Source organism: Balearica regulorum, chromosome 5 (genome assembly GCF_011004875.1).
Source record: "Balearica regulorum gibbericeps isolate bBalReg1 chromosome 5, bBalReg1.pri, whole genome shotgun sequence".
NCBI classification, from domain to species: Eukaryota; Metazoa; Chordata; class Aves; order Gruiformes; family Gruidae; genus Balearica; species Balearica regulorum.
The window spans coordinates 11,579,930-11,591,257 of record NC_046188.1 but is presented as its reverse complement, the minus strand read 5'-3'; the positions used below and the strand labels follow the sequence as shown (position 1 = coordinate 11,591,257).

Below are 11,328 nucleotides of genomic sequence, written 5' to 3'. Positions count from 1 at the left end.
AAACAAAGTCCTGTCCTTTTACTCCAAAGTGCCTGAACTCCCTGATCACAAGGTAGCTCTGTATGCAGTGATTGCATGAAGGAGTTAGGCTAAAATTGTGTCTGGGACTGAGTACTTGACACTTTTGACCCTTGAGCACTGATTTTTTTTATGTTTCCTCTTTTCCATAAAGGACGTTCTTGTAGGAAATACAAACTAAAAGCATACGCAACTGTCAAGAGATTGTGATGAAAAGCCAGACAGGTTGCTGAATATGGCCTTTCAATATTTATTATTGCCAGGATGCTTTTAAACAGCACTTTAGCAGCAGTTGAAATTATTCCAATGTAGTGCTTTATTGTAGCCCATATTTATAAAATGAAGTAATAGATTTTATAGACTGTAGGATTAGATTTTAAAACCTTTTGTCTCTTTTGGAGGAAAGATCCTCTAAGCCAGGAGGATTCTTTTTTAAATAACAATGGTAAAATAAAACGACCCACACTTCTTAAATGAAATGAACATGAATTTCTTTATAGAGGCTTGCTCTATTTGTGGATGTCAGTTAACCAAATCTTAGTTTGCTGCATGTATTTCTCACACTGTTGCACCTCAAAAACATAAGAGCTTTGTGCTGCATTAGTTGAACTGTTTGCCTTTTTCTCTCCCACTGTGAATTACAAACCTCCCTCTCTCTTCTGGGAGAGGAGGAAAATGGATATATTGACAATAAAGAATCCAGCATTGTAAATACTGTGTTTTGGGGGTTTGTTTTAATATCCACTCAGATGTTTGCAGAAAACCACAGTGACCTTGTTGGTGGCAGACAAAGAATATTCTAGAGACAGCATGTCTAGATCATTTCATCCTAAAAGCAGGGCATATCGCATAACTAGTTCCCTAAGAGAAGATGGAAATGTGGGCAGTAAATAGTTTTTACTGCTAGATGAACTTGAATAATTCTTATGTAGATGGGACAGGAAAAACAAGATCCAAATGGAGATGAGCTCTTAGAATATTTCAGGTCAGGCAGAAGCTTGAGGAAGAAGCACACTCACCACGTCTCTTCTGTGTCTATCTTCTGCCGTGTGCCATAAACAGAGGGGAGTAATACTGCACTTCAGTTCCATTGAGCTAATCAACCTTCCTGCAGGAGGGAACTTACAGTCTGTGCTGCTTATGTGGGAAATTGCCAGCATGCACATACTTGATTAGCCAGCGTATTATGAATCAGGGTCATAGCTGGAGTAGTTGCTTTGTTCAGAGATGCTCAGATCCCTCGGGTAAGCAGCTAATTGCAGGAAATCTTTTAAAGCAAATGTGTGATAGGAAGAAAGCAATGAATATTCTTTATTCAAAAGACAGGAGTGGTTCCTTTGAACCACTTCTCTTGCATAATTATGTAATTAGGGCATGTTCTATTTTTAATTAAATCTCTTGCATATTCATGAAAATACTCTGAACCTGTGGACCAACTAGCATGACTCTTACTTTTAAAATGTAGTTTGTATAAAGGAAAATGTAGTTTGTATAATGCCCTTCAATCTTTTTTTCCCTTTCATATCACCCTGCAAACACATATTTCACATTGTTATGCATAGTTAGCTTGTATTGCCTGTCAAAACTAAAATCTTACGGTAAACCATTAATACAAAATTGCCAGAGAAATGTTTTAAATGGAGCTAAAGAACACAAGAAGCTGCTGCTCTGAAATATGAGTATCACAATTGTTTTTTGCTGGACAGTTTGGCCTGTGTAAGGTATCAGTCAGTGAGTGGTCTTCAGAAGGTATACTTCAGTTCCCCCAGCTTTTCAAATCCAACAGTGACTCTGTATTTGCAGTCTCCAGACAATTCATGTTCCCCTAATTTTGTTTTGTTTCTTGTGGGCTTCTGTGACTCTTCCTGTTCTTCTGCCTCTTTGACAAGAGCATTAGCTTTGATTACTCTTCCGTCTTCCTGCTTCTTCTTAGGAGTCTTACTTTCTCACCTGACTCTTGTTCTCACATCTGTCATTTTGTAGACTTGCTCTGTGTTATATGTGAGGGCAAACAGATGTAATACACTGCTTTCCTTGTGTATTCTAGATATTAGCATTTAGGTGAGGCTGCACATTTTGATCTATGACTATACCTCCATATGCTTCCATTAGCTTGTAATTCATGCCCTATATGTACTGCAGAAGATACATAGGCAGTTGGACTAGATGATCGTTGTAGGTCCCTTCCAGCTGAACTATTCTATTCTAGGTGGAGCTCAGATGATAATGCACCACAATATTCTGGCCAGACATGAATAATTCTTTCATAAAGTTTGGCTGTCACTGTTCCCTGATGATTTCCAATGTACATTTTACTGCTTTGCTATATTTAACTTTTTTTTTTTTTTCATCTCAGACCTCAATTCCTTCAATCTTTCATTTCTGGGCTTAACTTCTACCTAGTGGAACATAAAGCAACATGAATAAAATAACTGCGACCATTCCTTCTTCTCTAGTGAGAGTGGGAATGAAATTGGAAGCTGCAAAGGAATAGTTCTTGTGACAAGTGCCACTGAGTTCTCTCCAAAGTTTTACTTTTTATGTGTAAACCTATAGAAGAATAGAGATCTTTCACTTAGTTCAATGTGGAACAAAGACAAGGGTGTTGAAATATATTAGCAGCACATGATCAGCCCAATGGGGGGACCCAGCGTTCACCATGGAGTTTGTACTCCAGCCTCAGTCTCCCCCACGTAACTTGCACTGTGAGCTGCCTGCACACTGTAGAGCTTTTGACGTGCATTTGTCCCAGAGGTTTTGTTGAACACCTCAGTTGTGAGATGGGAGGATCAGTTTTACAAGTCCTGCTGTCACCATGCTTTACAGAAACAAAACCCTGAACTTCTTTCCAGGACACTCAGACCAACCAACATGAAAAGCATCTGCGGCTGTACCCCACTCTGGAGCAAAACCACTTCAGCGTAACAGGAGGTGCTGTGACGAAACGCCGGGTTTTGCACTCCACTGATGCACACTTCAGCAGAAAAGGCCTCAGCGAGGTTTAGCATGGCCTCTGCCCGTCTCCCCGGGAAACGTCAGTGTGGGGCGTCACACCTGAACCTCTAAAGGCCTTGACTCAGCATCCCCCCTGTGCCCCCCGCGCGGCTGCCGAGGGCCGCGGCCCCGTGTGCCGTGCTGAGGGGAAGGGGAGGGAGGCGGGGCCGGGCGGGGGGCGCTGCGCTCGCGCTCTCCCCTCCGAGGGGGAGCGATGACGTCATGGATGGGGCGGTGGGAAAGAAGGGCGCGCGGGGGCTTGTGGGAGAAGGGGGAGCCGCCATGTTGGGCGGGGCAGCGGGCGGGAGGGAGGGGAGCGCAGGGCGGGTGCAGGGGCGGTGGCAGCAGCAGCAGCCGGGGCGGTGGCGGCTGCCTGCAGCTGTCAGTGCCCGCTCCTCCGGGGCAGGGCCGCGCTGCGCGCCGACCACCGCGGCCGCCGGGCTGGGCCGAGTCTGTCAGCGCCTCGGGGTAGACACTGAAGGCGCCGTGGTGCTGACCCGCTTCCTTCCTTCTCTCTCTTCGGTCCTCGCTCCCCTCACCCCCCCAAAAAACCCTTTTCCTTCCTCCCTTCCGCCCGCCCATCGCTGACATCCTCCTCCGGTCGCCTCCTCCTTCTCCCCCCTCCCGGGCTGCGCGGCCCCCGCCGCCTCTGCGAGCGCTGCGCACATCGCCCGAGCCTGCAGCACCGAGCGGTGAGCTGAGGGGAGCTGCCTGCGCCCGGGGCCGGCCCTGCCGGGGGGCGGTGGAGATGGGAGGCGGGGGGAGGGGGTGCTGAGTGTTTTAATTATTTTGCTTTTTTATCTGCTGTTAACGCAAATTACAAAAGGCTGCGCGGGCCGGCTAGTTCCTCCGCAGTGCCGCTGACAGCCAGCCCCTTCCCGGCGTGGTGGGGCGTGTGGTGGTTTGGGTTGGGTTGTTGGTTTTTTTTTTGGGGGGGGGGGGGGGGGCAGGTTGTTTTTCGGTGTTTTGTGTAAAGCTCTGTCAGTTCCGCTCACCGCCTGGCTGCGGGAAGGATGAACCCCCCCGGCGGGGATGGGGATCGGCTCGGCTTTGTCCCCTTTTCCTCACCGGGCTCCCTTTGGTGCTGCGGCTCGGGCCGGGCGCCGCCCAGGGCAGAGCCGGGCTGAGGGAGGCTGCCGGCCTCGCCCCTCCTCTGTGGTCAGCTCGTCCCCGTGGGGCGTCCGGCGCTTTGTTTTTACTTCACGTACTTAGCTTAGGTGGGTTATTCTGTTGCTAATTCGGAAATGGGGAAAGAAGAGGCGGGGACAGCTCTTTCTTGGGTTTTGTAAATAGTGACCGGATTTATATATTGTAGGTCGCCTACCGTGCTGTAGTCGGAGGGGATTCGTAGACTTAGGTCTTGGCTGGATTTCCACACTTGTAAAATAAGGAGGAAAAGCGTTGGTTAGGAACACGTTATTCTAGCAAAATGACATGAATACATAACTGACTTAATCTCTGCCCTAAAGATACAGTTATTTAATTAGAAAGACACTTTAAAATCTTACTCGTTCTGGCTTTGTGATTCTAATATTTTTAGGTAATAAGATACCTGATTTGTAGATCTGCATAGCACTTGTCTGTAATCACAAAAATGAACTTATTGAATCCTATATTCTAAGCATATTGAAGCATATTTTAATGACCAAAGCAGCATCACCTAGTGTAATGCCTCTGCCTGGCTTTTTGAAGGCTACTAAATCATGATGGTGCTTTTATTCTTTTTTGCTTTTTTTCCTTTTTTTTTTCCTTAATGATTGCCATTAGTATATGTGATTTAAATGTAGCAGCAGTACGCCAGTACTGCACATGGAATCAGAATGCAGAATCAGAAAATAAAAAAAGCTAGAAAAAAGAAAGTTTGTCCTCATAGTTTGCTTTGAACAGCAAAATGGTGAGCAAATGTCATTCATGATATAAAATATTTTCACTTACACATAAAAATACATAAAATTAACACTATTAAAATGTAATTTTAGTCTTCTTACAATTGGCAGAAGGTTTAGTAACAATTATTCTGGGAAGTAATTGTCTCTCTCACTTCCACTTTTGTATTTGCACTTCACTTACATAGGAAACTTATGCCCAAAGAGTACTGGGAGCTAAAAAGGAACCTTCGAGACTTAGACAGCTTAGCATTTTAATTAAAAAATGAAACAAAACAAAAAAACGCAAAAAGAAAACCCCCAACAAAACTAAAAACACCACCTATTTGAATGCACAATTGATTTCAAGCTCTTCTGGAAGATAGCTTTATTTTAATTGATTATGAATTCCAAAGCTTCAGCAAAACATGATAGAGGACGTTATAACCCTAGGATTATAGATACAATTGAAAGTAACACATTCAGCATTTACTGGCAGCAGAGAGAAAGCTGATCCATCTGGTGATTCTGAGCAGAAGACCTTGTATTTTGTAAGTCATTTGCACAATTATTTTTGTGAATGCATGGCTTAAGAGAACCTTTTTGTGAAAATACAACAGATCTGGAGAACTGTAGCAGTTTTATTTAGATACGCATTTTATGTAATGCAGAACCATGTGGGTAAATGCAGGGAATTTAAATTGTCAGTTCCTGAAACTCGGGCAACAATGCAGTATCACTTCTGCATCATGTTGCAGTTAAAGTTTGGCAACCTTTCTATTTCCAAAGGATGGTGATGGAACTGGACAATTCCACTAATAAGAAATTGTAGCAGCAATTTGAGCTTAGTTTCCCTTTACCTTCTAATCAAAGACAACATGTTATCATATGTAATTAAAAAGAGAATAAAGTTATCCTCCGAATATCTTGTGAAATAGCCTCTTTTTCTGTATGTCAGATTACTAAGGTGTGCTAATGTTGCCTTATTAATGGAAACTGATTTTTAAAAAGGTCTGTGTTTGACAAAAGAGGAATTGCATGCAAAATTGTGAATTAAGTTTGCAGGAGTCCAGCATATGATCTTGTCAATGTTTTTGACATACAAGAATTAAATGTCTGTACAGTATTACTTTAAGGCATGTAAAAGCAATTGCTGCTTCCTTTGTTTATGAAGAACTTACCACGATCATGCTACTCTTATGCAGTGTACATATCTGTACATCTATGTGTATTTATGTGTACACACATACCTACATATGTCTCTAATTGGGAATTTGGGGAAATATTGTAGCCTTGTATTCAGTTCTGAGTCCATTTAATGCAGTTTCGGTTTCTCTTGAGATGTGCACTTGCTCTTTCATCTCTTCCTCTGTTTGGCTTCTCTGGCAGACGTGCAGTTGGATTTATTCTGGGATTAATAGCATCTCTTCAGATGATTATTTTTAAACTTAATTCAGTGTACAAATACTTTTTAAATAATAATGTTTTTCTAAGAGGAATGGAAAATAAGGAAATTAGGGTAAATTCGTAAATAAGCAAAATTATATTTCTGTATTTAATGCTGAAGAGCATAGTAGCCGATAGTGATGGGGACAAGCATGCTAGGTCTATTTAAGCACCTCTTGTAGTCTGTCTGCCCCCAGGGTGTTGTGCAGCGTGACACAACTATTATAAAAATGGACCAATTCCATCATCACTCCAATGAAGTGGCTAGTCACAGGCTCTTCTCTTAATCCAGCCTGTATAATATGTTGTGTTTCCAAAGTAGTTTTTAATTGTTTTGTAATAACATCATCTTTACTTTGACCAAAGTTTAGAAAAATGTTTCTTTTCAATGTTAACTCTCCTTTTCCTTAAAACAAAAGCATGACACATATAATGTCTAATAGATACTTCATGGTAACCAAGTATCAGTCAAGGGCAGATCGTTCATTCTAAAAAGAAACCTTTTTAACTTCAAAGTAGAACTGATTATAATAGTTACATCCTGAGTCACAGTTGGCTTCAGGTATTTTTGAGGTATTAATACTTTAATTAATAATAAATGGCTTTCCCAGTAATTTCTTTAGTTAAATGTTTTCCTTTCTGAAAGCAGACTGTAGAAATAAGTTTGGTTCATTTGAAAAATTGATTAAAAATGCCTGACCAGAAAAAGGTGCACTTATGCTGGCTTAGATTTGCTGAGATGCTTTTGTTGCCTTCATCTTATAGGATTTAAATTGGACACTTTGATAGAGGGTCAGAGCCAGAATTACAGAGACTTTCAGCCATGGAGGAATTATTTCCATAGGTTTTGTGTGAGGTGCTTTGCAGGCATCAGGCATAAGACGATATTATATTTGGTGGGGGGTTTTTTTGTGCTGGACAATTAATATGTTTAATAGTGACAGGCCATAGTGAATAGGCAAGCATGAGAACTGAGGATGTGTGCTTCCAGTACCCATAATATATTTGGGAATGTGAACAAAGATGTTGTTCTCAGAGGACAAACACTAAAGCACAGTTCAGACTAGATTTGCTGATTTCTTATAATGTATAAAGAAAATTAATCTTTGATAATTGACAGTTTCTTCAGATTCACTCAGCTAAGAAAACAGATGCAAGTAATAGTATCTGTGTATTGATTTAATCACTGTGTCTTTGAATCCAGCTTATCTCCCATGGACTCTGCTATTTATCTCTTTTTAGTGCAATCAGAAACAATCTTTATTCTGGAAGCTGTGTCTTGACATGTACGTAGAATTAAATTGAATTTATTTTGTCAAATAATTATTGTTGGTCATCTTTCTTGTTCAAAATTAGGAAGCATGGGATCATGTCGTCTTCTATTCCAAATATGCTTTTCCTCTGTTGTCTACTTAAATGTACAGATTTTTTACATGGTTTCTCAGTATCAAGTCTTGCTTACAGGTGAAAGCAATAATACCTTTTGTGGGTAGACTTAAAAGTGAACAGTTTCCTATTTTGGTTCTCCTGTAAATATCTGCCATAAAACCCATTCATCATATTAAGATTGTGTTTCTGGGATTATGTCAGAACTATAGCTGATTTTATTAAAGTGAATAGAGCAAAGGATGTAACCAGTTTAGTCAGTAGTACTGGCTTCTTATGTATCAGTAGCATTGGGGTGGTGGCTAATTGTACCCTCCTTATTATGGCATGTACCCCAGCAAATCATTTAAAAAGTTAACGTTGCACTAATTAACATTAAGGACAAGAAATATCTGACAAAAAGCTGAATTTTTTGGTACTGCTTAAAAAGTTGTATTTAAAAAAAATCAGTCTTTTTAAAGGAAAATACTTACATCTTTTGGAATTATTAGATAACTGTATATCTTACTTCTGAGTAATTTGCATTACGTACAAACACTGATGTTATATTCATAAACTATTTCTTAAATCCTGTGCTGCTATCCCTTTTGGCATTATTACTACTAATATTTATAGTGTTCTAACATTGTGCTTTGTCTGGAGACAGCACAAGCAGTTAAATGTTAACAAAAGATTACTTGCAACATGCTATTATTTGTGCGTGTGTGCCATTCCACAGTGTAGAAGGTGGTGGTTTAAAACTTTTTAAAGGATTGCAGTAGCTGCATTCCTGCAATATATCTTGAATTTGCTCCTTCCAGCTGACAGTAGTTGAATGATTTACAAAGCATCTCATGGATGCATCACAGATTTATGGACTAGCAGGGGAGGATGGGGGGTACTGTCTTGGGGTCGTTCTGCTTTGCCTTTTTTTCTTTTTTTTTTTTTTTTCTCAATAGAATATTGTGTTTAAGATTGAGTGCTTTTATGGATGTTCCTTTATCAAACAATATCAGGCTGAATAGTGTAGGAAGGTTGGAGTTGTACCTGTCTCTTCCAGCTTGAGCAGCTTCTAGTTCAGGGAGACTGCTGTTACTCCCTCATCCCTCTGGTCTTTGCCACAACTGAATTTTACTACACCCTCACCTTTAACATTTCATTTGTTCATGTGCTTAAATTGGATGTTCCTCCCTGCCTCTCCCCCCCAGTCATATTTTGTGTGCGTTTAGAGGGAGAAGTGTTGCTTAAAAAAGTGGGATTCTTCCCCCCACCCTGCCTAGGCGCAGGGAGTGGCTATGTGTAGTCAGATTAAAGCAACTAGTGGGATAGTAATCTGTGAGGATATAGAGGAGGTTACAGTTTGAGATAGGAGGAGGACAGCAACCTCCTAAAATGTTTTTGCTGACAGAACAGTAATATATAATCAATGTCTAAGGATATAGTTGAACTTTTCTTCAGTCTCAGTGCTGGTTTATGTAGTCTCACACTCATGCCACTTGTTCTGTGTCCTCATTCTGTTGACACAGCTTGCTGCATGGCAGCATGGTGAAGTAGGTGTATTTTGGGTGTGTTCGTGTCCTGGACCTTATCCTTTTCTGTCCCCTCATGTCTGACTGAAAAATAATCCAGTAAAAGGCACAGATCTTTGGTTTGATTTTATTATGGACAGGAGTCCTTGTGCTGGCATGATGGAGGATGAGAATGAAATCTATGGCGGCATGAGGAGCATTACTGACCGTAGCCTTAGTGAGTGAATGTCCATGGTCTTGTGTGTGCTGGAAGCCAGACCAGATGATTTGATGGCCATTTCTGTCTCTAAGTTCTGTACATAGGAGGCAATAATGTGTGGAAGATAGAAGAATGCACTATTGTTTATATTTACTATTTCCCTGGATATAGCCCAGTTCAGTGTAATGAATATTGCTGTGTTGAAGTATGGAGGTCATGAAGTACAGGAGTCATGATTTTGTTTGGTGGTGTGCCAGCACACGATAGTGACCTGGAGGTCTTACTAGAGGTATGAATGAATGAATCCTTGGGAAGATGGGTTAATTCTGAGGAGTGGTCTATATTGTGAAGGTTTGGTGTGCAAACGCAATTGCTATGCTTACTGTAACGCAGAATTACATTTAACAGAGACGATGTGATAAAACTGCTCCATAGGGTTCTTGTCTGGGACTGTTGTGAAATGCAGAATGCTGGTGCTTGGTGGGCGTTCCTGAGAGCTTAAGAAATCATGGGGAGATGATGGGAAAAATTTTGTCATGGTACTTAGTCAGATGCCCTCATTTTTCAAAGATTTGTTATTCATCCTGTATCTTTTGAAAAGGCAAGAAGCACCACAGGGTGACTTTGACTTAGTGTCCCAGTAATTTGCCGTTAATTAATTACATCTCCTTTCCATTGTTCAGAAAAGAGGTAAAGGCAGATTAATGATTCAATTATTCTGCTTTCAAGTCTATTTTTATTCACTTAGTATCAATTTCTCTCACAGTACTTTTAAGTTAAAATTATGTGCTGCATGTTGATTTTAGAGCACACTTAAACAAGTATTCTAACAGCAATATTTTAACTTTAGAAAACTTTTCTAAGTTTGGAATTTGTGCAGGATGCAGGTAGAGAGCAAAGATGCACAGCATATTTCTGAAAGCAACAGCCAGTGGGGTTTGCATTACAGTGCCTGCTTGTAGTTTGTATGGCCATTGAATCTTCATCCCCACCCAGTTGTTATATTAACAAATGGCCTGGAAATATGCTTGTTGATTATTTTTTTTTTTCCCTCATCTGTCATGCTAGTGTTGTTACCACAGCCAGTATCTCGGACCACCTCAGTAAGCCCTGCAGATTATGGAGTACTTAACAAGGAAATTATTCCCAACCTTACAGCCAAATCAACTCACTGCTGCTGGTGTAGCTAAGAAACAGTCAGTGATACAAGGTTGTTTTTCTAGACTATTGCATCATTTGCTACACTTTCTATGAAATGAAATTTGCAAGTATTAGTCTGGTAACAGTGATTGCCATTGAAAGTCTAAATTTTCATGTAATATTTAATGGGGTAGAATTAATTCCTTCTCAATACTAAGGTTAATGCCTGAATTATTTAGCTGTGCAACTCTTTTTCAGTAGTCATTCTGGAGGAATTAGATTAGTGGGTTTGGATTTTTTTTTTTTTTTATGAAAGGCTAAGCAGATGGGGGCTGTTTTCCCTAAAGCTTCAAGGGAGACTGCACAGTTTCTTCATCTTAATGTAAACCGTTAACGTAGCTTCAAAACTGGGTTTAAGGATTTGTTAAACCTAAAGGCTAGTGTGTGCTGAAGCAATGTTAGTGGATGTTCCTTTTATGTCTGCAGAAAAAATTGCTGGTTTTCTCATTTTGGTTCAAATAACCCTTCTCTTCAATGTCCTCAAGCATGTAAGAGCAACATAATCTGTACTCACAGTAAATTGTCGGCAAAGCTCCCCAGATAGATTCAATAATATGAGGCAAGATGTGGCCTTCTCTGCCCTTCCTGCATGTGTTTTTTTTAATGGTTATAGGTATGCCATAAAAAGTAGATTTGGTTAAGATTATGGGTCTGATGTTAGTAAGTGGAAGATGATGGGGTTTTTAATGTATTATGTAAGTCTTATTTGATG

At 40.6% G+C, this 11,328-nt stretch overlaps 1 protein-coding gene across 5 annotated transcripts in view; it reads left to right on the top strand.

Moving 5' to 3' along the window:
* Positions 1-3,303: 3,303 nt before the first annotated feature.
* KLC1 (kinesin light chain 1) overlaps positions 3,304-11,328 on the top strand; it is a 46,872-nt gene continuing 38,847 nt past the window's right edge. For 3 of the 5 annotated variants that reach the window (XM_075753465.1, XM_075753462.1, XM_075753466.1), the window contains exon 1: positions 3,334-3,704. The gene's annotated coding sequence lies outside the window, so the exon portion shown is untranslated. Of the gene's footprint in view, positions 3,705-11,328 lie in introns of all 5 variants that reach the window. The other 2 variants (XM_075753463.1, XM_075753467.1) reach the window with 1 other exon arrangement.